The sequence below is a fragment of the Bos javanicus genome, chromosome 14, assembly GCF_032452875.1.
Source record: "Bos javanicus breed banteng chromosome 14, ARS-OSU_banteng_1.0, whole genome shotgun sequence".
Lineage (NCBI taxonomy): Eukaryota > Metazoa > Chordata > Mammalia > Artiodactyla > Bovidae > Bos > Bos javanicus.
The window spans coordinates 46,852,230-46,875,879 of NC_083881.1; positions in this window are offsets into that span (position 1 = coordinate 46,852,230).

The following is a 23,650-nucleotide window of genomic DNA, read 5'->3' on the forward strand; positions in this document are numbered from 1 at the left end:
ACTGCCTTAATGGGGGTCAGCACCCTTGCACCTGGGCTCTGTGCATATTGAGCTACTTTACAGTCTTTGGAGAAGCTGCACGTTTCCCTGTCTCCAGGTTTTTATGCATCTCTTTCCTCTGCCCCGAATCCTCCTTCTTTCCTTCTCCCAGTCTTCAGCTAAGCGCTCCTGTTCACCCTCATGACGTCTCTCCTTAGAGAAGCCCACTCTGGCCCTTAGTCACAACCACTATGGAAATTGAGGTTGGCTTTTCCTCATTTGTGTTCACTCTAAAGTACCTTGTGCTTATTCCCATCAGCCAACTGTTTATTCATCTAGACCTGGCTGTCCAACATGGTGGTCACTAATTACTGTGGTATTAAACATTTGAAACATAGCTAGGATAGAGTGAGATACACTGTGTAAAATACCATGTTGCAAAAACAGTACAAAAGATGTGAAATATCAATTAATTTTTTAATACTGGTTGCATTTTGAAATAATAGATTCAGGAAGTCAAATAATTATTATAATAAAATTCACCTGATGCTTTTTTACTTTTTAAAACATGTCTACCAGAACATTTAAAACTATAAGTGTAGCTCACCTTTGTGCCTCGCATCTTATTCCTATTGGATGTCACTGGCCTACATGCTAAACAGCTAGAGCAGGGGTCAGCAAACTCTGGCCCATGGGCCAGATCTGTTCTGTCACCTGTATTTATAAATAAAGTTTTATTGGAACACAGACAGGCTCATTCACTTACATATTCTTAGTGGTTCTTTCCCAGTAGGGCAGCAGAGTTGAACAGTTATGATAGAAACTATATGGCCCACAAGCCTAAAATAGTTACTCTTGGTCCTTTTTAGGAAAAGTTTGCCGACCTCTGTCCTAAAAGGCTGATATTGTATTTTATTCATCACTGTATCTCAAATCACTGCGTGATACCTGGCACTCAGTAAATGCTGAGTGAATAAATATCTAACCAGTAGATGTTTGTTGAATGAATACAAGTTTGAGATTATAATGACAGGATCGTCATTCACATCAGTTTATCATCCACAGCTTTGGTGACCATGTAACTAAAACTAAAAATTGAAATATGACCTGATAAACAGTTATATAATGGGACAAAAATCATATACAATATTTAAAGTTAGAACTCCCTGTAAGAACCCAGAATACATGGTCCCCACTTTCATCATCTTGAAATATCTTTTTTTTTTTTTTTGACCATGCTGTGCAGGATCTTATTTCCCCAACCAAGGATCGAACCTGTGCTCCCTGCATTGGAAGCGGAGAGTCGTAACCACTTGACTGCTAGGGAAGTCCTCATCATGAAATATCTTGACTTTGGAGGAGACAGATATTTTAATTATGCCTGAAAACAGGGTGGAGTGTTGTATCAATGAGAAAGAGAACTGTCTTAAATGTTAGATATTAGGATTAAGGGTTTAGGTCCTAACAACCTTTTCTGTCCCATGGGTGCTTTATTGATATTGTAGAAAGGAACCTGAAAGCTAGAGGGCAGAGTGATGATGGAGGCTAAAGACCAGCAAAGAAAAGACTCCCAGAAAGACAGTATTTCAGTCTTTTTGCAGGAGATCCTGATCCTCCAGAAAGGATTCCCAGATGCAATTTCCCTGTAGGTTCATCCCGTGAACCTACAAGCTTTCTACAGGCAGTTTTTTTTTTTTTTTTAACATTTATTTATTTTTTAATTGAAGGATAATTGCTTTACAGAATTTTGTTGTTTTCTGTCAAACATCAACATGAATCAGCCATATGTATACATATGTCCCCTCCCTCTTGAATCTCTCTTCCATCTCCCTCCCCATCCCACCCCTCTAGGTTGATACACAGCCCCTGTTTGAGTTCCCCAAGACATGGAGCAAATTTCCGTTGGCTATCTATTTTATATGTGGTAATGTAAGTTCTCATGTTACTCTCTCCATACATCTCACCATCTCCTCCCCTCCCCCCGTGTCCATATATCTGTTCTCTATGTCTTTTTCTCCTTTGCTGCCTTACAAATAAATTCATCAGTACCATCTTTCTAGATTCCACATATATGTGTTAGTACATGATATTTATCTTTCTCTTTCTGAATTACTTCACTGTGTATAATAGGCTCTAGGTTCATCCACCCCATTAGAACTGACTCAGATGTATTCCTTTTTATGGCTGAGTAATATTCCATTGTGTATATGTACCACAACTTCTTTATTCATTCATCTGTCATTGGACATCTAGGTTGCTTCCATATTCTAGCTATTATAAATAGTGTTGCAATGAACATTGGGGTACATGTTTCTTTTTCAATTTTGGTTTCCTCAGGGTATATGCCTGGTAGTGGGATTGTTGGGTCATATGTTGGTTTTATTCCTAGCTTTTTAAGGACTCTCCATACTGTCTTCCATAGTGGCTGTATCAGTTTAAATTCCCACAAATAGTGCAAGAGGGTTCCCCTTTCTCCACACCCTCTCCAACATATATTGTTTGTAGACTTTTTGATGATGACCATTCTGACCTGTGTGAGGTGATATCTCATTGTAGTTTTGATTTGCATTTTTCTAATAATGAGCGACATTGAGCATCTTTTCATGTGTTTGTTAGCCATCTATATGTCTTCTTTGAAGAAATGTCTGTTTAGGTCTTTTTCCCACTTTTTGATTGGGTTGTTTGTTTTTCTGGCATTGTGTTGTATGAGCTGCTTGTATATTTTGGAAATTAATCCTTTGTCAGTTGTTTCATTTGCTATTATTTTCTCCCATTCTGAGGGTTGTCTTTTCACCTTGTTTATAGTTTCCCTTGTGTTTTACAGGCAGTTTTTGCTGGAAATGTAAAGCAGAAAATCACATGGAAATCTGAATTGGTTTGTGTACATAGAAATTAATTCTTATATCTTAAAAATGGCATTGAGTGTTGGAAGAGAATTAAGTACATCTTCACACTTTCATCCAAATATACTCCTGTCATTTACTCTCTGTTCACAAATCTGCAGCTGTTAAAAAGACACAAAATAGTTCTCTGTTGCTTTCCTCTGTCAAATTGTTGGTGAAAATTATTTTACAAAATTGAAACATCCAAACTTACCATAGATGAGAATCAAATTTTGGGTCTTGGTTATGCAGCATCATTTCATCTCATAAGAACCAGTTATTTTTTAAAAAATTGTAACATCTCTCAGTGTTGAATTTTTTTCTTTTTTAGTAATTAAAGTTGTAAAAGCAACTCAATATCTTCATTGGGGCAGGTAGATTCCACAGGGCTTTTCTGAAGGGAGGCAGAGTTTTCCTTTATTAGAGCATATTTGGGAAGCAAACAAAAGAAGAATGAGTGTAATATTCATTAGCAGCGTATGTAATCAGTATAGAAAAAATATTAAATATTTAATAGTTTTTACTTCAGCTGTTTCAGAGAAATGAAGGATTATAAAGTTAATAAGATCACAAAACTGACTCTGTCCGTTCATCCTCCTACCCATTCATTCATCTATCAATCTAGCAACAGCTTTTTATTAAATTACATTTATTAAAGTACTATTTGTCCAGCTCTGTAGTAGATGTTATAGAGATATAAGGAAAACAAAAGACATTCATAGGATACATAGAATTCTAGGTGTGAAATAATGTTATGGTAATTCAACACTGTCTTTTTGACATAAAGAAACAGCTGTTAGGTGCTCTGTGTAACTGTATTCACAAAGAATTGTATGGTGGGCCACAGAACCATAGTTCCTAGTCTGATAATTTTCTACTGATAATTGGTTGGGTAAGTCAGATATATTTATCTATCTACAGAGCTAGAGAGTAAATAATTCCATGTCATCATGTAAGAAAGTGTGAGATGACTGGATGTGCCTAATCTATAGGGCTTTGAAAATTATCCATCATTAATCAAGTAAAAAGAAGGTTGAAAGATAGACTGGGATGTGGAGCTGGCCATAAAGGAAATACAGAGCTTGGAATCATAAATGGTAGAGACAGGACATTCTAGAAGACCAACAAGAAAGACAAATGCAAGGGGAGAGTAATTAAGCAGAAGAGAAGGGAAAGAGGTTAGAGAATAGTCAACCGAAGTGGTGGAAGTGGCCTTGTATGGAGTAGAGGTCACCATGGGGAAGTTGGTGGGTTGAGGTTGGGTCAGTGAGGTGATATCATTAATGTAAGAAGGTTGAATGCCTACTAGAGAGATTGTTTTCTATTAGTAAGAGGCTAAAATGTAAGCCAGGTTTGGGGAAGATTCATGCACTGCACTCCCACTCTAGAGAAAGACAGAGTATTCCTTCTGGAACCAGAGAGAAACCCAAAAGGAAAGAAAATCATTCTGGCAAATTAAATAAATATGGCAGTAAGTGTATCATGTTTCCTTTTTGCATATTTTTATATTGCATATCACTTCCTGATGTTCGATCAAAATTTACTAGTTTGGTGGGAAAATCTAAATGAGAAAATTTGAAAAAACCCACAGAAAACTAGTAACATTGAGGATATGCACACATTGATTTTCAGAAATAGTCAATTTCTACTCCACTGGGGTTTGAATTTTTTTCAAGGTTTTGATATACTGCTCAAATTATGGTTTATGTAGGATGAAATGCATCCTTAAACACTACACTGTCACAGTAATAGCTACAAATCACTCAGAACACCATCACTGGCAGATAGTAAATATTTTATATCTTATTGAAAAATAATATTTTTCTCATAAAGCATTAGAATCATATTCGTTTTAGGCTCTTCCCAAAGGTTTCCCTTGAAAAGCATAAAAAATAATTATGACTATTAGCCAAGGGCTTTTACCAATAGACTTTGCTTCTTCTCTTCTGGTTCATCTTATCTGACAAACTCTTTCTTTGAGACACACTGACGTACTGAACTAAAGACGACTTTAAAAAATAATAATCATGCCTAAAGTTTCATCATGCAAATTTTCCAGTGAATTTTTAGGGTAGGAGTTTTGGGTTTGGATTTTAACTCCCACAGATTTGGCATACCTTATTTGGTTCTGTGTCATCACTGGGTATTGCCACTGCATGTACATGTGTAGTTGGTAGGGAAAATGGTCTATAGCTCTTCTTTTCCTTTCTCATTTCTTATAATGTAAGAAGAAAATTTGTGTGTGTTCTCAGTTGCTTCAGTCATGTCTGACACTTTGCGACCCTATGAGCTGTAGCCTGCCAGGCTCCTCAGTCCATGGAATTCTCCAGGCAAGAATACTGTAGTTGCCATGGCCTCCTCCAGGAGACCTTCCCGACCTGGGGATTAAACCCATATCTCCTGCGTCTCCTGCATTGCAGGGGGATTCTTTACCACTGAGCCACTGGGAAAGCCCAAGTAGAAAATTGATATCTACATGTTGTGTTCAGTTGCTCAGTCGTGTCTGACTCTTTGCGATCCCATGGACTGCAGCACACCAGGCTTCCCTGTCCATCACCATCTCCCAGAGCTTGTTCAGACTCATGTCCATTGAGTCAGTAATGCCATCCAACAATTTTGTCCTCTGTCGTCCCCTTCTCCTCCTGCCTAGTGCCAACTTTCAATATCTATCCAACTCTTTTTATGAATAGAGGAAAATAATAGTATCCTCATATCACAGTCTAAAAATATGTTTATGTTCAGAAGAGTGTGCATCAAGAAACTAAAATGAGGAGGCAATCTTCTCTGTCAATTTAGAAAAGGGGGCAAAACATGGAAGTAAAGATGACAGTTCTGCTGACAACTCATCGGCCAGATCTAGTCACATGTCCCACCCACCCAAAAGGGAGCAAGTTATTATAATCTGCTCATGTAATTGGGGGTGAGAGTTAGAAATATTTGCTGAGTAGCACTAAGAATACCACTTACAGTATCAATATTCAATACACCTGGTTTGTCTCTAACGAGACAATCCAAAAGTCATATCCAATCAGGGGATCAAAGTCCAAGCCTATGATTTCAGGGTGGTGCCAGATGGTCTGGATGTGGCTCCTTTTGATCTTCAAACCTACTAAAAAATAGATGATCTTTGCCCTGTAACACATATACAGAGTGGGAGAATAGGGGCAGGGTGTCTACAACACTACCATTTGGAAAGGGAAAGTAGCTGATTCATATCAATCCATATGAATTCATATCAATTCATATCAGTATAACTTCAGGTTACAGTCTCCTGGTGATAAGGAAACCTTCTTGGTTAGGTTCTGATGGGCTCCTGGGAAAGGGTTCTTCAGTCCATTGTTGCATGTAGCCCTTGGATCTGCCCTTTAGAGGTCTTTATTTTTCTATCATTTGTCTTTGCTCCATTTGAAAAGTGCACTGCAGAATATGCTCTGCTTTGAGGGTGAGAAGCTTAGACTGAAAATGCTCTCGGAAGCTCATAAGCCCAACTGTTGTTAAAGTTTCTGTCTTTAGACTACAAAAAACTGTCATAGGCATTTTTAGAAGGCTTATAGTTTCTTTGGCTGTACAACTTTCAAAAAAATTAATCAGCTTCTTCTTATACTTGATTCTGGTCAGTTCCTTCTGCTAAAAGCCACGTGCACAGTTCTTTATTGAGACATTGCCTCTCTCTGCTTCACCTTTACTGCAGTTATCTTAAACTGACCAGGCTTCATTGGAAGAGCCACAAGGTCAGGCTTTTTTGTTTGGCCTATTTTGTCCAAATGAAAGACTAACTAAGTGCCATCTTAACTCATTCAGATGTTTAAGAGTGGGTGTGAAAACCATACCCTTGGTTTATTCTTTGACATCTGGCTGTATTTTAATCTTTCAGTCTTTTCAACAATTTGCATCTTCAAATTCTGCTCCCTAGGTTCTCTGGACCATCTCTGTTACCCTCTGTACTTGCTTACAAATCACTTAGTGGTGTTCTTCGCTCATTGCTTTTATTGTCTGTACCTTTTCAGAGGCAGTCAACAACAGTCAACATCTGCTAGAAAAGTTCTCGTTCCCAGTCACCTACTGTAAAACTACAAGTTCACAAAGTATATTACCTTCCTTTTAAATTACCACAAATGACATTTTCACAGAATAGATTGTCTGTGCATGAATTGTTATGTGTCTAGCTACAACCAAAGATTCTTTGCTGCCGGCCACCTGACTGCCAACCCAATGTCATATGCCTTAGATTTCTGATATGGTATTACTCCAGTTATAGGCATTTATTTTGTATTGACCAGAATAAGAGAGATCTAGTCCTCAGTTTTGTAGGTCTCTGAAATTTTATTGTCATCAAATAATTTTGTCCCAGTTTGAATGAAACATACAAACTCATAAGAAATGATGAATAAAAATGCTGATTTGTTAAAGTTGAAAGTCTATTTAAGTAGCTAAAATATCTGTTTTCTAACCAGAACATATTCTGAGTCAAGAGATCCTAGAAACTATTACTTTAATCTGAATATTTCTTGGTTACTAAGTGTTAATGGATTGCTTGATCATGAGTGGATATCACTGTAGAATAATACATCCAGTCTCTAAAGAGACTTGACCTCCCTTGTATCACAGTAGAGCTCAGCACTTCATTAAGAGGCACGTGAAGAGTTAGATAGGGCTCTCCTCTTGTAGCTTATATTATAGGAGACAGAGACAGACAACAAATGATGAACACAAAATAACACATAGTGCAACTGTGTTTTAAATAGTAAACCTGAGTCATGGAATGGAATGTAACTTGGAGGAGGGAACGGAGGAAGATGTATTACCTAGAATGGCTGGTGAAAGTCATTCTAAGGTGATTTCAATAGAGCCAAGACTCAAATGAGGGGGAAGGGGAAATCACAGAGGATCTGATGAAAGGACATTCTATGCAGAAGAAACAGCAGATTCAAAAGGCCAGTGGCATGAATGGGCTCAGTGTTTTGGAAGGATAGAAAGAAGGCCTGGGAATGAGGAAAGCCGTGAAGAAAGAGGTATGCAGTCACGTCTGAGAGATTGACTGGGGATGTATTGTGTACAGCTTTGTCGGTCATGTTGAGGAGTTGGTGTTTTACTCAGTCCAGTGGAACCACTGGAGACTATTAAGCAACAGATAAATTTGATCTGCTTTATGCTTTAAGAAGATCACTTTGGCTGGCTGTTTGGAGAAAGAACTCTGGCAGGAAAAGAGTAGAAATAACCCACTGAAGCCAAGGTATGAGACATTGGTCACTTGGGTTAGATCTGCATAGCAGTAGAGATAGTGTTATATAGTGGGATCTTGAAAATATTTTGGAGATAAGAGTTGACAAGTTTCACAGATTGAGAGACATGAGGAAAAGTAAGAAAATGAAGGTTATTTCAAGTTCTTTGGCCCAAGAAACTTGGTGGTAGTGATATCATTAACTATGATAAGGAAGACAGCTAGGGGTAAATCAAGAATTTTATTTTGGACATACTAAATTTGAGGTGTCTATTAGACAGCTACAGAGGCGACGTCAAGTAGGCAGTGGGATATATAAATCTAGAGCCCGGGGGGGTGTTAAGAGCTGGAGATAGAGATTTATGAGTCATCAGTACAAAAATGTTATTTTAAGCCATAGAAGAGGATGAGATCACCTAGAAAAGGAATTTGGAGAGAAAAGAGGGTGGACAACAGAGTTCAGGGTTAGCAGAGGAGGAGGAATCAGAAATGGAAATTAAGAAGGAGCAAAGTTGAGGTTGGAGGAAAGTCAAGAGTGAGGGGTGTTGTGAAAACCAAGCAGAGATATTTCTGCGAGAAGGGACGTCAAGTGCTGAGAGTTGATGAATACCCTGATCCAGCTTCCTGCTTTATGTTTCTCTTGAGCATCCACAATACCATGCCCATCTCGCTAGCTTTTGATCCTCCTGGGAAGAAGGATTAGTTTATGATTATGGAATAGTTAATTGTTTGTATTATTATTCCCTGTGGTCAGTTATATTAAGAAGTGGGTGAAATGGCATCTTAGTTAATCCGGAAGCACTTGGGTCTCTGCTCCAACATTGACATCACTGGTGGTAACTACATACTTGCTGGGGGAGGTCATTTAACATCTCAGAGGCTTGGTTTTCACTTTTGTTTCCTGCCAATAACAATACTCACATTAGAGTCTTGTTGTGGGAATTAATATAATGTATACAGGGGACTAAGCTCAGTGCCTGGCAAAAGGTAATTAGATCACAAATGGTAGTTTTTATTAGCTTTTCCCCAGATGCTAATTTATTAAGTATGGAAATAGTTCACCATCGAGGTATCCTGGGAAGATGAATTGGTGATTGTTTAGGACAATGTTGAAGAGGTGGTATCTGCATACTGTTGCTATAGCATAGAAGCCAGTCACTCAAACTCTAATTAAATGCTTCTTGCTGCTTCAGCCCCGACTAGCACGCACTTATCCTTTTGAGTAAGGATGTGTAAAATTCAGATAAGTGATGTTTTAAGAGATTGCTCGTCAATGGTAGAAATGTGTCTCTGTGCTTCTCTGTGAAAAATTATCCAGCCCTGTAGGTACATCAGGCTGTGAGGGAGCAGATAAAGTAGGGGTAGGGGCCTCTGCAGAACCGAGAGAGGATTGTGAACTTCATTAAAATAAGCAAGCATTTCCCCACCTTCATCAACTCACAAACCTGTCTTAGCCTCTGAAGCCCAACAAAGTGGGTCAGGGATATAACTGAGCAAGTGTCTTGGATTCATTTTCCAGAAAATGAGGCTGTTAGCCCTAGCTGCTCTCTGAGAGGTTTTCGTTAAGCTGTGTACAATTCCTCTGAAACTGTTACAGTTCGTCTCATGGTCTCTCTGTATCAGACCCTGTTGTGGGTGGAGGCGGCTGGGTGGCAGTGGCCGCCCTGGAGTAGGGTAGGGAGTCGGTACTGATGGAGATGTAGCAGTGCCTTCCTCCCAGCTGACACCCCGAGTCTCTTCCAGGGTATCTCATCTCGAGTTTTGAAATAGGACTTTCACCACACCTTCCTTACAAACACCAATTTTTTAGTTCAAATTGACCTGTTCAGTTAATTTTCCCTTAAGAGGAGACATCATGTTGGCTTAATTGCCAAGAAGGTTATAAGCTAACTGAGGAACTATACCTCAGTTTGAGTCTTGATTCTGTCACTTAAGATCTCTGTGATCTTGATGAAATTGATTAGTTGCTCTAATCCTTGTTCTTCATCTACAAAATGAGACTGATTAATGTTGCTTAGCCTATTGTTTAGATTAATAAATTAACCCATATTAAGGACTTAGCATTATTTACCTAACATTATTGAGTCTTTGGGCTTCCCTGTGGCTCAGATGGTAAAGAATCTGTCTGCAATGCAGGAGACCCGGGTTCAATCCCTGGGTTGGGAAGATTCCCTGGAGAAGGGAATGTCTACCCACCCCAGTATTCTTGCCTGGAGAACTTCTTTGCAACCCATGGAGTCTTTGCAATCCATGGAATTCTCTCGGCCAGAATACTAGAGTGGGTAACCTTTCCCTTCTCCAGAGGATCTTTCCAGCCCAGGGATCAAACCCAGGTCTCCAGCATTGCAGGCAGATTCTTTATAAGTGAGCCACAAGGGAAGCACAACTGAGTCTCTAATAAATGTTGAGAAGATATTTGTCTCTATTATGTAAGAATAAGGCTTCCCAGGTGGTGCTAGTGGTAAAGAATCCACCTGCCAATGCAGGAGACTGAACAGATATGAGTTCAATCTCTGGGTTGGGAAGATCCCCTGGAGGAGGAAATGGCACCCCACTCAAGTATTCTTGCCTGCAAAATTCCATGGACAGAGAAGCCTGATCGGCTACAGTCCATGGGGCTGCAAAGAGTTAGACTCAGCTGAGCGACTGAGCACATGTAGGAATACTGAGAAGCTCGTTTTAAGAGGCTTCTTCATGTTGTTGTTTTCACTAGTGGTATTTTACATGTTGTTGGTGGTTTCAGCATTTTATTCCTTCTCTCTGATGCTCTGAAGAGCTACCATGTTGGAAGCACCTAGGAAACGAACTTTATGATATAGTGGAGGAAAATGACACATCCTCTAGTTTTATATTTATAATAATGGCTAACCCATCAATCAAAATGTCATCACAGAGGTAGAGTCATTTAACTGAATATGTTTATCTTTAGGGTGTTTTCAGCTGCATGTGATAGAAAACTGACAGAAACTGGCTTAAATAATAAGAAAGTGTGTCTCACAAAGCTCCAAGGCCAGAAGTAGGATAAACTCAGCCCAGTTCTGAAAGATCCACTGTTTCCACATCTATGCCATCCTGTCCTCAGAGGATGGTCGTTCCTTTCAGACTTGTCCCTCTCTGGCCTCAGGTGGGCTGGTAGAATCCTAGGCATCACCTGTAGATATAACCAAGTCTAGAGAAACAAGGGCCATTTTCCCTCATGTCTCTTTCTCGTAGGATCCTACTGATGACTGTAAGAAATCACTAGCATTTGCAACCTTCTGGGCGATTCCTATGCTTTTCACTCATACAACAGCTTCCGTAGGCATGTCGATGATCTCAGGGGTTCAGCTCAACAACTTGCCAGCCCAGCATCCCAAGGTCCTCTCTTCCCTCTGTGTCTATGTTTTTCCACATGGGCAATTGCACATTTTAAAGTCTTTTACTTGCAGAACCTCATTCCTTGTTCCAGTTGTTTTATCAATCTGGGTTGTCTGTCACAAGCAGCAGAAAACAACTCTGGCTGATTTAGGCAGGAGATAAATTTACTTTAAATGTACTAAATAGTTCCAGAATGATCCTGAATTGTCTTCTGCTATAAAGGACATTATGGAGACCCTTGGCAAAATCTGAATAAAGTCTTTTGCAAATTAGATAATAGTATTGTATCTATATTTATTTGGTGATTTTGAAAATTGTGCTGTGATTATATAAGAGAATTTCTTTTTATTGAATACACTATGACATTTTAGGGGAAAGATATCGTGTCTCCAATTTACTACTAAGCAGTTTAGGAAAAATACACACACAGACAGAAGCATAAAGCAGTATAGAGTAATAGTAACATAGAGAAATTGGGTGAAGGGTAGTCAGAGATTTTTTGAACTATTCCTGTGACTTTTGTGTGGTTTCTTATTAATTATTTTTATTGGAGAATAATTGATTTACAACATTGTGTTGGTTTCTGCCCAACTGTCAACATAAATTAGCCGGAAGTATATATATGTCCCCTCCCTCCTGAACCTCCTTCTCACCTCCCAACCCATGCCACCCCTCTAGGTTGTCACAGAGCATCAGATTTGAGCTCCCTGCATCATACAACACATTTCCCCTGGCCATCTAATTTTACATGTAGTAATGCATATGTTGCCATGCTACTTTCTCAATTCATTCCACCCTATCCTTCCCCCAGTGTGTCTACAAGTCTGTTCTCTGTCTGCATCTCCATTTCTGCCCTTCAGATAGGTTCATCAAGTACCATCTTTCTAGATTTCCATATAGATGTGTTAATAGACGATATTTGTCTTTCTCTTTCTGACTTACTTCACGGTGTATAATAGGCTCTAGGTTCATCCCACTCATTAGAACTGACTCAAATGCGTTCCTTTTTATGGCTGAGTGTGTTGGTTTTTATATCCAGTGAAAAAATTATTTTTTAATGACGCAATGAGATACTGGCTAAGGTAGCAGTGTTGTAGCAAATCCAGCAACTTGTTATAATAAACCACTGAAGACAATGAGGACGATATTTAATGAATAGCTCAGGAGTGGCCTAGATTGCAAGAGATTCAGACTGAAAACATTCAGAGTCAGAAACAGTGCTCCAGATGACTCCACGGAGCTCAGCCCTGTGGACAGAGCCGTCACCTCCATGGTATACTGCTGGCCATTGAGGTTTGCACTGCCGCTGTGGCTGGTGCATGGCACTCTGCTCCACCATCCACACGGTTGCAGCTGCTGCTCACGGATCATCTTTTTACCATGGCCACCACTGCCAGGGACTTGTCTCAAGGGCCTTTGTATTTTAGTTTCACCACATTAGGTTTCAAGTCTGGGATGCAGGAATCAGTTTAGGAGAGTCCAAGTCATGGGTCTTTTATCAGTTCAGTTCAGTCGTGTCCAACTCTTTGCAACCCCATGAATTGCAGCATGCCAGGCCTCCGTGTCCGTCACCAACTCCTGGAGTTCACCCACACTCATGTGCATCGAGTTGGTGATACCATCCAGCCACCTCATCCTCTTTCATCCCCTTCTCCTCCTGCCCCCAATCCCTCCCAGCATCAGAGTCTTTTCCAATGAGTCAACTCTTCGCATGAGGTGCCCAAAGTATTGGAGTTTCAGCCTCAACATCAGTCCTTCCAAAGAACACCCAGGGCTGATCTCCTTTAGGATGGACTGGTTGGATCTCCTTGCAGTCCAAGGGACTCTCAAGAGTCTTCTCCAGCACCATAGTTCAAAAGCATCAATTCTTCGGTGCTCAGCTTTCTTCACAGTCAAACTCTCACATCCATACATGACCACAGGAAAAACCATAGCCTTGACTAGACAGACCTTTGTTGGCAAAGTAATGTCTCTGCTTTTTAACATGCTATCTAGGTTGGTCATAACTTTCCTTCCAAGGAGTAAGCGTCTTTTAATTTCATGGCTGCAGTCACCATCTGCAGTGATTTTGGAGCCCCCCAAAATAAAGTCTGACACTGTTTCCACTGTTTCCCCATCTATTTCCCATGAACTGATGGGACCAGAGGCCATGATCTTAGCTTTCTGAATGTTGAGCTTTAAGCCAACTTTTCCACTCTCCTCTTTCACTTTCATTAAGAGGCTTTTTAGTTCCTCTTCACTTTCTGCCATAAGGGTGGTGTCATCTGCATATCTGAGGTTATTGGTATTTCTCCCGGCAATCTTGATTCCAGCTTGTGGTTCTTCCAGCCCACTGTTTCTCATGATGCACTCTGCATAGAAGTTAAATAAACAGGGTGACAATATACACCCTTGACGTACTCCTTTTCCTATTTGGAACCAGTCTGTTGTTCCATGTCCAGTTTTAACTGTTGCTTCCTGACCTGCATACAAATTTATCAAGAGGCAGGTCAGGTGGTCTGGTATTCCCATCTCTTTCAGAATTTTCCACAGTTTGTTGTGATCCATACACTCAAAGGCTTTGGCATGGTCAATAAAGCAGAAATAGATGTTTTTCTGGAACTCTCTTGCTTTTCCATGATCCAGCGGATGTTGGCAATTTGATCTCTGGTTCCTCTGCCTTTTCTAAGACCAGCTTGAACATCAGGAAGTTCATGGTTCACATATTACTGAAGCCTGGCTTGGAGAATTTTGAGCATTACTTTACTAGCTTGTGAGATGAGCGCAATTGTGCGGTAGTTTGAGCATTCTTTGGCATTGCCTTTCTTTGGGATTGGAATGAAAACTGACCTTTTCCAGTCCTGTGACCACTGCTGAGTTTTCCAAATTTGCTGACATATTGAGTGAAGCACTTTCACAGCATCATCTTTCAGGATTTGAAATAGCTCCACTGGAATTCCATCATCTCCACCAGCTTTGTTCGTAGTGATGCTTTCTAAGGCCCACTTGACTTCACATTCCAGGATGTCTGGCTCTAGGTGAGTGATCACAGCATCGTGATTATCTTGGTCATGAAGATCTTTTTTGTTCAGTTCTTCTGTGTATTCTTGCCACCTCTTCTTAATATCTTCTGCTTCTGTTAGGTCCATACCATTTCTGTCCTTTATCGAGCCCATCTTTCCATGAAATGTTCCCTTGGTATCTCTAATTTTCTTGAAGAGCTCTCTAGTCTTTCCCATTCTGTTGTTTTCCTCTTACCTAGGCACAGATCAGGCTTGTAAAAATTGCCATCAGTATATTTCAGTCTCTAGACTGACACACAAGTCATCATGCTTTGCCACAAAGGGAGGGATTCTTCAAGGAGGAGTGTATTTCAGACACCACACAACCCACAAGAGTGACAAATATCCGTTGTCTGATAGTGTTTGCAGTCCTCTCCCTTAAGGTGTCAGAATTCTGGATGTTGTTCCATTGAAGGTGGGAGCAAAAGAAAATGTGTTTCTTTCAAAGTGGAAAGAGTGAATTATTCACAGATGTTGGAATCTAACTGGCGTGTATACTCACAGTGGGGGTTAATATGGAAGAAATTACCATTGGTGAGGTTTAACCCTCTGACATTACATGGAAAAACTGAAACTTTTGTTTTCAGTTGGATTTCATTTATTCTTGATATTCTTTATTCTGGACATTGTTTTTTTCATTCTGTCTCGCATGCTTTTTAAAATTTTCCCCTCTTCTTTTCTTTTCATAAAGATGATTTGGTTATTTTACATAAGGCTGTTGCTTTGTCTCAGAAGATATTCAGTTCTTGTCTCTCAAAAAGAAAATCCAGTCCACAGCTCCAGTCCAGTATTTAGTGCAAAGCAGAGACTCCACACACTTTCATTTCCTACTCAAACCTCGTTTTATTATGTAATATAAACGTGTATAACATAATATTGAGGTCTTAAGTTCTAATCGGCTAATAGTGTATTAAGTGCTGTTTGTGCATTAAGCATTAAGAATACTTTTTTGCTCCTCATATCTAGTTGGAAAAGAAAGACTCATACTTCAGTTAACGAAAAAACAGCAGTGTCATATAATTCTTAAGAGCATAATATTTTATTTTTATAAATGCTCCCAGTAAAGAAGTGATTAGAGGAAAGTAGAAAGATATGAGAAATGGTACTTTAAAAGCATTTGACATCTGGTTGGAATTGTTATGTTAGTTGATGGTCCAAAATTTCTTCAGAGGGATTGAGGGAATTTTAACGTTTCATTTGGCAGTCAGATGTGGAGATGAATTAACTGGCCTTCAGTAGTCCTGGCCTGTTCCTGAGAGAGAGAAATGATTGAGAGGGAGGGGTGGAGAGGAAGAAGAAGCCTTTACTTACACTCCTTCAGGGATGATTCAGGTGGACAGTCTGAATTATGGGTCTTATTGGCAGCAAGTCAGTATTGCCAGAGTAGATTACTGAAGGATGCTTTAGCTGGGGACCACTTTGAAAACCACTCATCATTACAGTTGGTACCTGGCATAGTAGCATGGAGTACCCTTGATGGCTTTTGTCAAGGAAATTTGAATAAACCTGCTGTGTCTGATCTCATCTAACCACCTCTTCCTTCACGGATGACCCTTCTTACCTTATAGACCTCAACTGTTGATCCTAGACCTGCCAGTCCAAGCTGTATCAGAACAGATCAGATCAGTCGCTCAGTCGTGTCCGACTCTTTGTGACCCCATGAATCGCAGCATGCCAGGCCTCCCTGTCCATCACCAACTCCCGGAGTTCACTGAGACTCGCGTCCATCGAGTCAGTGATCCCATCCAGCCATCTCATCCTCTGTCGTCTCCTTCTCCTCCTGCCCCCAGGAGGAGATTAGAAGTGACCAAGCATCAGAGTCTTTTCCAATGAGTCAACTCTTCGCATGAGGTAGCCAAAGTACTGGAGTTTCAGCTTTAGCATCATTCCTTCCAAAGAACACACAGGGCTGATCTCCTTCAGAATGGACTGGTTGGATCTCCTTGCAGTCCAAGGGACTCTCAAGAGTCTTCTCCAACACCACAGTTCAAAAGCATCAATTCTTTGGCGCTCAGCCTTCTTCACAGTCCAACTCTCACATCCATACATGACCACAGGAAAAACCATAGCCTTGACTAGACGAACCTTTGTTGGCAAAGTAATGTCTCTGCTTTTGAATATGCTATCTAGGTTGGTCATAACTTTCCTTCCAAGGAGTAAGCGTCTTTTAATTTCATGGCTGCAGTCGCCATCTGTAGTGATTTTGGAGCCCAGAAAAATAAAGTCTTACACTGTTCCCACTGTTTCCCCATCTATTTCCCATGAAGTGATGGGACCAGATGCCATGATCTTCGTTTTCTGAATGTTGAACTTTAAGCCAACTTTTTCACTCTCCACTTTCACCTGCATCAAGAGGCTTTTGAGTTCCTCTTCACTTTCTGCCATAAGGGTGGTGTCATCTGCATATCTGAGGTTATTGGTATTTCTCCAGGCAATCTTGATTCCAGCTTGTGTTTCTTCCAGTCCAGCGTTTCTCATGATGTACTCTGCATATAAGTTAAATAAACAGGGTGACAATATACAGCCTAGACGAACTCCTTTTCCTATTTGGAACCAGTCTATTGTTCCATGTCCAGTTCTAACTGTTGCTTCCTGACCTGCATACAAATTTCTCAAGAGGCAGATCAGGTGGTCTGGTATTCCCATCTCTTGAAGAATTTCCCACAGTTTATTGTGATCCACACAGTCAAAGGCTTTGGCATAGTCAATAAAGCAGAAATAGATGTTTTTCTGGAACTCTCTTGCTTTTTCCATGATCCAGCGGATGTTGGCAATTTGATCTCTGGTTCCTCTGCCTTTTCTAAAACCAGCTTGAAAACCACTAGACCAAGCTGTATGTCAATTATTAAAGCCCAGTGCAGGACAGTGACTTTATAAATAGTCTCAGCAATGATCAAGACCAACATTAGTATCTGTTAAACCACTGAGTGATTCTGTGGTCTCTAGTCCAAAGTGAAAGGATCAAACTTGAGATTTCTAGATACCTGACTCACGTTAAGGTAAAGCAAAAGTCCAGACTTTTTTAGAGTTAATTTGGCTATAGCTGTTGCTTATTTGGGGCTTGCTCGGTGGGTCAGCTGGTAAAGAATCCCCTTGCCAGTGCAGGAGATAAAAGAGATGTAGATTCGATCCCTAGGTCAGGAAGATCTCCTGGAAAAGGAAATGGCAACCCACTCCTGTATTCTTGCATGTGAAATTCCATGGACAGAGGAGCCTGGTAGGCCACAGTCATAGTTAGGAACTACAGCTGGTGAACTTATTCACAAAACAAAAACAGACTCACAGACTTAGAGAATGAATTTATGGTTGCCAGGAAGGGAGGATGGGAGGAAGTGATAGGGAGTTTGGGATCGACATGTGTACTTTGGTATATTTAAAATGAATAACCAACAAGAATCTACTGTGTAGCACAGGGAGCTCTGATCAATGTTCTGTGGAAGCCTGGATGGGAGGGGAGTTGAGGGAGAGTAATACAGGTATATGTATGCCCGAGTCCCTTTTCTGTCCACCTGAAACTATCATGACGTTGTTAATCGGCTATATCTCAATATAAAATAAGACGTTTAAAATAAAAAAAAAAGAACTAGAATTGAGTAACCACAAATAATAAAAAATGTGTTTACTCATACATCTCACAAAATGGAAGAATATCCATGTTATATCTTCTTTCTCATAGCTTCCTGTTCCTTCATCCCATAGCTGTTCTACACAGGGGAATTCTCCATATTCTCTGCCCCCAGTCCAGACTACTTACTTTCTTCTCTGTGGCCTCCCTTCAGCCTTGGTCCTTACTGTGTGGACTGACTTAGTTGCTTTGGCTTAGTCCTTCCTCCCAGCTTCTCTTTCTGGGCCTACCCCTCTGCAGCCATATCCCAGATTCTGCATGACAAATGTTCTAGTACCTGGACTGGGAAAGACTCCAAGCAAAAGAGGTGAAATAGAGGGGAAAACAGGAAACACACAGTTGCACATGGCAGAGTTGATTACATGAAATGAGTGATGTTTCTCGTTTCTTAACTTTAAAATCATTTAAAATGCCTCCCAGGTAGTTTTCTGATTTGGAAAACCACAGAAGAAAAAAAAAGGAAAATATGTAATGCTCTCTAGAATTCTTTTGTCAGAGTTCTGCTTCAAATTGTGGAAACTAATTTGCCAGTGAATCTGATCCTGGATGTAGTTTCATGAATAGGAAGTCTGTCTCTTCTATCTGCACTCGGAGTTGATGGGCTCCTGTGAATCTTCGCACCTGTGCTCACCAGGCAACGTGCTCGACACGGGTGAAATGGGAATGTAAAGCTACATCCCATCTTCAGGACCGACTGCCTGATGGACAGACAGACAGAGGGATGATTGCAGCATGTGAAGAAAAATGTACCAGTGGGGTTGTATGTATCGGGCAGTGGGAACACAAGGTGGGAAGCATCGACGTTTGTCTGCAGGAGGTGAAACTTAAATTAACTCCCGCAAAATGAGTCATTCTGCATTACACAGAAAAGGAAGGCATGAGAAGACATAAGAGGCTGGAAGAAATGTAGCTGAAAGAAAATAATTGAAACCAAATGTGACTGGCCAGGTTCCCTTTAGTCTACACAGTAAGGGATCTTGGTTTTCCTCATGGGGAGTTCAGAAACTTTTGAATCACTTCTACAGTCACCATGGTAGCGGTTCTCAGTGTGGCCTGCTGGCTAACTAGTAGGCTCAGGCCCAGGGTCTCAGAGGTTTTCTTCTTGCTGGTAGAGTGCCATTGAACAGTGCACCTGGCTTCCCTGTGTATCTGTTTTCTCATCTATGAAATGAGGATATCCCCTTTCCCAGGGTTGTAGTGAAGATTTAATTCATCCCCTAAGACATTTAGAGCTGTACCTAGCATAGGTATTAGAGTGAAAAAAGAAAAAAAATGAACTGTTTTGTGCATTCTCTTTCAACCATCAATAAATAGAATGTTCTGCAACATTCCAAGGTTTGATCTTCAAACAAGGTTGGCCTTGGGAGTAATTAGGTCAATCAGACAGCTCTCTGTATGTTGCAAGAAGGGTCGTGTCAGCTGTCCTCTGTTCTGCCATGTCTCCCCTATTTAGGAACGTCGTGATACCTGCTGGTTAAACATTACTAGTATCTGAAGATAGTTGACAATTAAATCAGTATTAAACACTAATATCTGGATGTAATAAAGTTATCAGAGATGAGGACATAGCCTAGAGAGGATGGGTCACAAACCTGGTAAGCTGCAGGCCCAAATGAAAAAGGAATAAAAATTAATTTTTGTCTGTAGCATAATATATGATTTAAACTTTGTTCATAATATAAATATTAATTATTCTTTATGAAACACTTTAACATGTTATCTTGTTAGAGAGTTAAATTTATCTTAAGAGATGTAGGTAGAGCATCTTTCACTATTAAGAATGTTTCCAAAATAAGAAAATCAAGCCACAGGTGAATACTAGTCTGGCAACTTTTTTTTCAAGTGTCTCTTCTCTGTATGTAGCTCTACAGTGTTTTTATTGATAAGGGAGGAAAAGCCTAAAATCCACTTTGGAGAGTTTCTGGTGGTGCATTTGCTATGAAAGTGAAAGTGTTAGTCGCTCAGTGTGTCCGACTCTTTGCGACCCCCTGGGCTGTATTCACCAGGCTCCTCTGTCCATTCTCCCATGGACAGAGGCAAGAATATTGGAGTAGGTTTCCATGTCCTACTCCAGGGGATCTTCCTGACCCAGGGATTGAACTTGAGTCTCCTGCGCCTCCTGCATTGATAGGCATATTCTTTACACACTGCACCACCTATATTTATCAAGAAATTGTGGTCACTGGTAGTATCTGCTGCCTAGGGTGGAGAACTTGCTTGGGTTGTATAACATTACTCACGGTTACAGGCTAGCCTGTTATAACAAGGCTTCAGAGTCTCTACCTTATGTTTGTAGATACATAACAACAACGATAGACAAAGAAATGGACTCAGAATTTATTTCATGAATATTTCTGTAGCCTAAACTGTGTGTAGAGTCACCGTGGAGTGACTCAAGGACCTTACAGATAAATTGAGAAGGTGTAAACTGCACATATAAAGAGTCCAGTAAAAATAAATGATGAAAGAAAATAAAACAGATGAAAATATCTTTAGCTAACATACTTTCTAAAGCTACTACGAGTTAAGTGGTAATGAGTAACTGGCAGAACATCTCATAAACTCAACTCCCACTTTAAAATATGTACCCTATACTCAGGAGGCTACAAATCTCTTACTACTTACTCTTACTACTCTTACTCTTACTACTGAACAAAACCCTTATAGAATAAGCATGTGGAGAGAAAAGAGAGACCTAGATGAAAACACCAGAGCATAAGCTCCATGAATTCAGGGGAAAGACTTGAATTATTTGCTGAATCTCCAGGGCTTAGTATAGGACATTAGTAGATGCTCAAAAAATATTTGCTCATTTAATGGGTGAGTGGATGCATGGATAAATGCCAGAGATAGTCATAGAAATGAAAGAGTATATTATAAAGTACTCCAAGATGATACAGTGTCTTTTCATGTTTTTATTCTCAGCATGTAGCACATAATAAGTGTTCAATAAATGTAGTGGAAGGAAAGGAAGGAAGATGGGAATGAATATCATAGGATGATAAGACTGAAGGGAAATTTGTAAAGTTTTTGGCCTTTCACTTAAGAAAAGGTCTGAGTATGGAGCCAATCTAATCAACCAATCAAACAAAAAGCCTCATAGAAGTGACATTTAAAAGTGTTAATCAGTCTAACAGAAAGAAGTAAGGGGCTAGAGTTTGAGAAAGAGTTCTGAACTGAAGTCAGTTTGAATCCTAGCTTTGCCAGTTTCTCCGTCTATGACCTTATACAAGTCATTATACTAGGGTCTCAGTGTTCTCATCTCTGCAAGAGGAATTACTGTGCTACAAAATTTTTATAAAGATTAAAGGTAGTGTATCAAAAGGTGTTCAGTAGCAGAGTAAATGTTTATATAAAGAAAGAAATTCCTCAAATATGTTGAACTGCTAAATATTAATAAATATACTAAGGAAAAATTTTCTTTCCTTATTCTCTAGGCTAGAATACTGGAGTGGGTAATTTTTCCCTTCTCCCAGGGATCTTCCCAACCCAGGGATTGAACCCAGGTATCCTGCATTGCAGGCAGATTCTTTACCAGCTGAGCCATAAGGGAAGCCCAAATGTTAATAAATATGCTAAGGAAAGATTTTTCTCTGGAATATTTTAGAAGGAGAAATGCTAAGTAAAATTACAAGTATCTTGTCTTAAAATTTAATTTGTGGAAAACCCTAGTTCTTTTGATTGGTGGCATGTCTAAGAGGATTTTGCATACTAGTGAAAGTGCTTAAAAAATAATATAATGTGATAGTGTAAATTATCTGTCATGTTGTGCCACAAAAATTCTTAAATATTTAATTAAAAGCTCCGATAACTGAGAATTCAAGAATTGTCAGGAACACTCATTGAGGGTATAGACTAGTGGTCGGAGGACTTTGGCTGTCAACTCCAAAGCGAAACTTTCTCTCCTGGTTCAGATTACTGGGAAAACTTGGAAGGAATGGCTCCAGCTGCTAAAATAGATGCCTAGGGTTTCAGCAGGAAGTGTAGACATTAGTGTCTGTTTTGATGTGCTGTCCTATCTGAGTTCCAGGATAGGGTTTTTTTTTTGGAGAGTCAGTAATAGAAGGAAATGAGAAGCCTGTCACAATTAACAGTCCAGGAGTCTCTAGGGGTTGTGTCAAGGGTAGCCTTCAATCCTGCAGGGGTTACAGCTATGCCAAGAGAAATGTAAAGTTTTAAAAATATTAAATAAATGAGAACAGTCCTTTTAGTTTCTTATACTATACATAGTGCCAGCTCTGGGCTCAGGGACAAATCCACTGACAAGTGATTAATATCAGGGAGAACCACCCAAATCCAGAGACATGCATAATTCTGCCTCCGTCTATTCTTGGTTGGCAATCACTTGGATAAGACACAGTCACTTGGATAGGATATACCAGCCAGGTCAAGTGTGGCCATGGCAAAGGTTGATTTCCAGTTTATCCTTGCCAACAGTGTTCTGTCATTTAAGGTATCCCAGTGGGGTGGGAGGTTTGTTTTCTAGACACTGCCTTTGGGATCTAGGATGACAGTTTCTCTCTCTTGACCCTTTAATGCAATTTAGTCAAGTCACACAAGAAAATATCCAGGCACCTTGCCCCCAAGTCTCCCTCTGCCTTCTCTGACCTAAAGTAACCCCAGCACTCAGCTAAAACCAGAAACATAGAAAAAAATATTACAGCTAGCAGGGTCCATTATGGTGATCCAGTTACCTACTCACACTTTGTTTTACAGAGGAAAAAGATGAGGACTTGGGAGGTGATGTAGTCATGTAACTGGCTTGTGATCAGAACCAAACTAAAGCCCCAAACTCCTGGCAAACAAGCTAAAGTATTTTCCAGCATTCACAGCTTGAGAAGCAGGATGCTCTGAAGATGTTGAGTTGAGTAGCAGAAAAGAAGGAAAATAGGAGAAGCCTACAAAGATAAAGTTTGAGCAAGAGATATTTGCAGACAATGCAATTTTAAAAAATAAAAAGAATTTAATATGCATGATGTAAAAATTAAAGGAATCTGTTAATGTTTCGTTATTGTTGTTGTTGAGTCACTAAGTTGTGTCTGACTTTTTGTGACCCCATGAACTGCAGCACACCAGGCTTCTCTGTCCCTCACCATCTCCTGGAGCTTGCTCAAACTCATGTCCATTGAGTCAGTGATGCCATCCAACCATCTCGTCTTCTATCATCCCCTTCTCCTCCTGCCTTCCGTCTTTCCCAGAATCAGGGTCTTTTCTAATGAGTCGGCTTTTTGCCTCAGGTGGCCAAAGTATTGGAGTTTCAGCTCCAAAAGACTGATTCCCTTTAGGATTGACTGGTTTGATCTTCTTGCAGTCCAAGGCACTCTCAAGAGTCTCCTCCAATACCACAGTTCAAAAGCATCAATTCTTCAGTGCACAGACTTCTTTATGGTCCAATTCTCACATCCATACATGACAATGGGAAAAACCATAGCTTTGACTATACAGACCTTTGCTGGCAAAGTAATGTCTCTGCTTTTAAATACGCTGTCTAGGTTTGTCATGGCTAACCAAGTTATATGAGAATAGCTCTAAATTCCCTGGGATA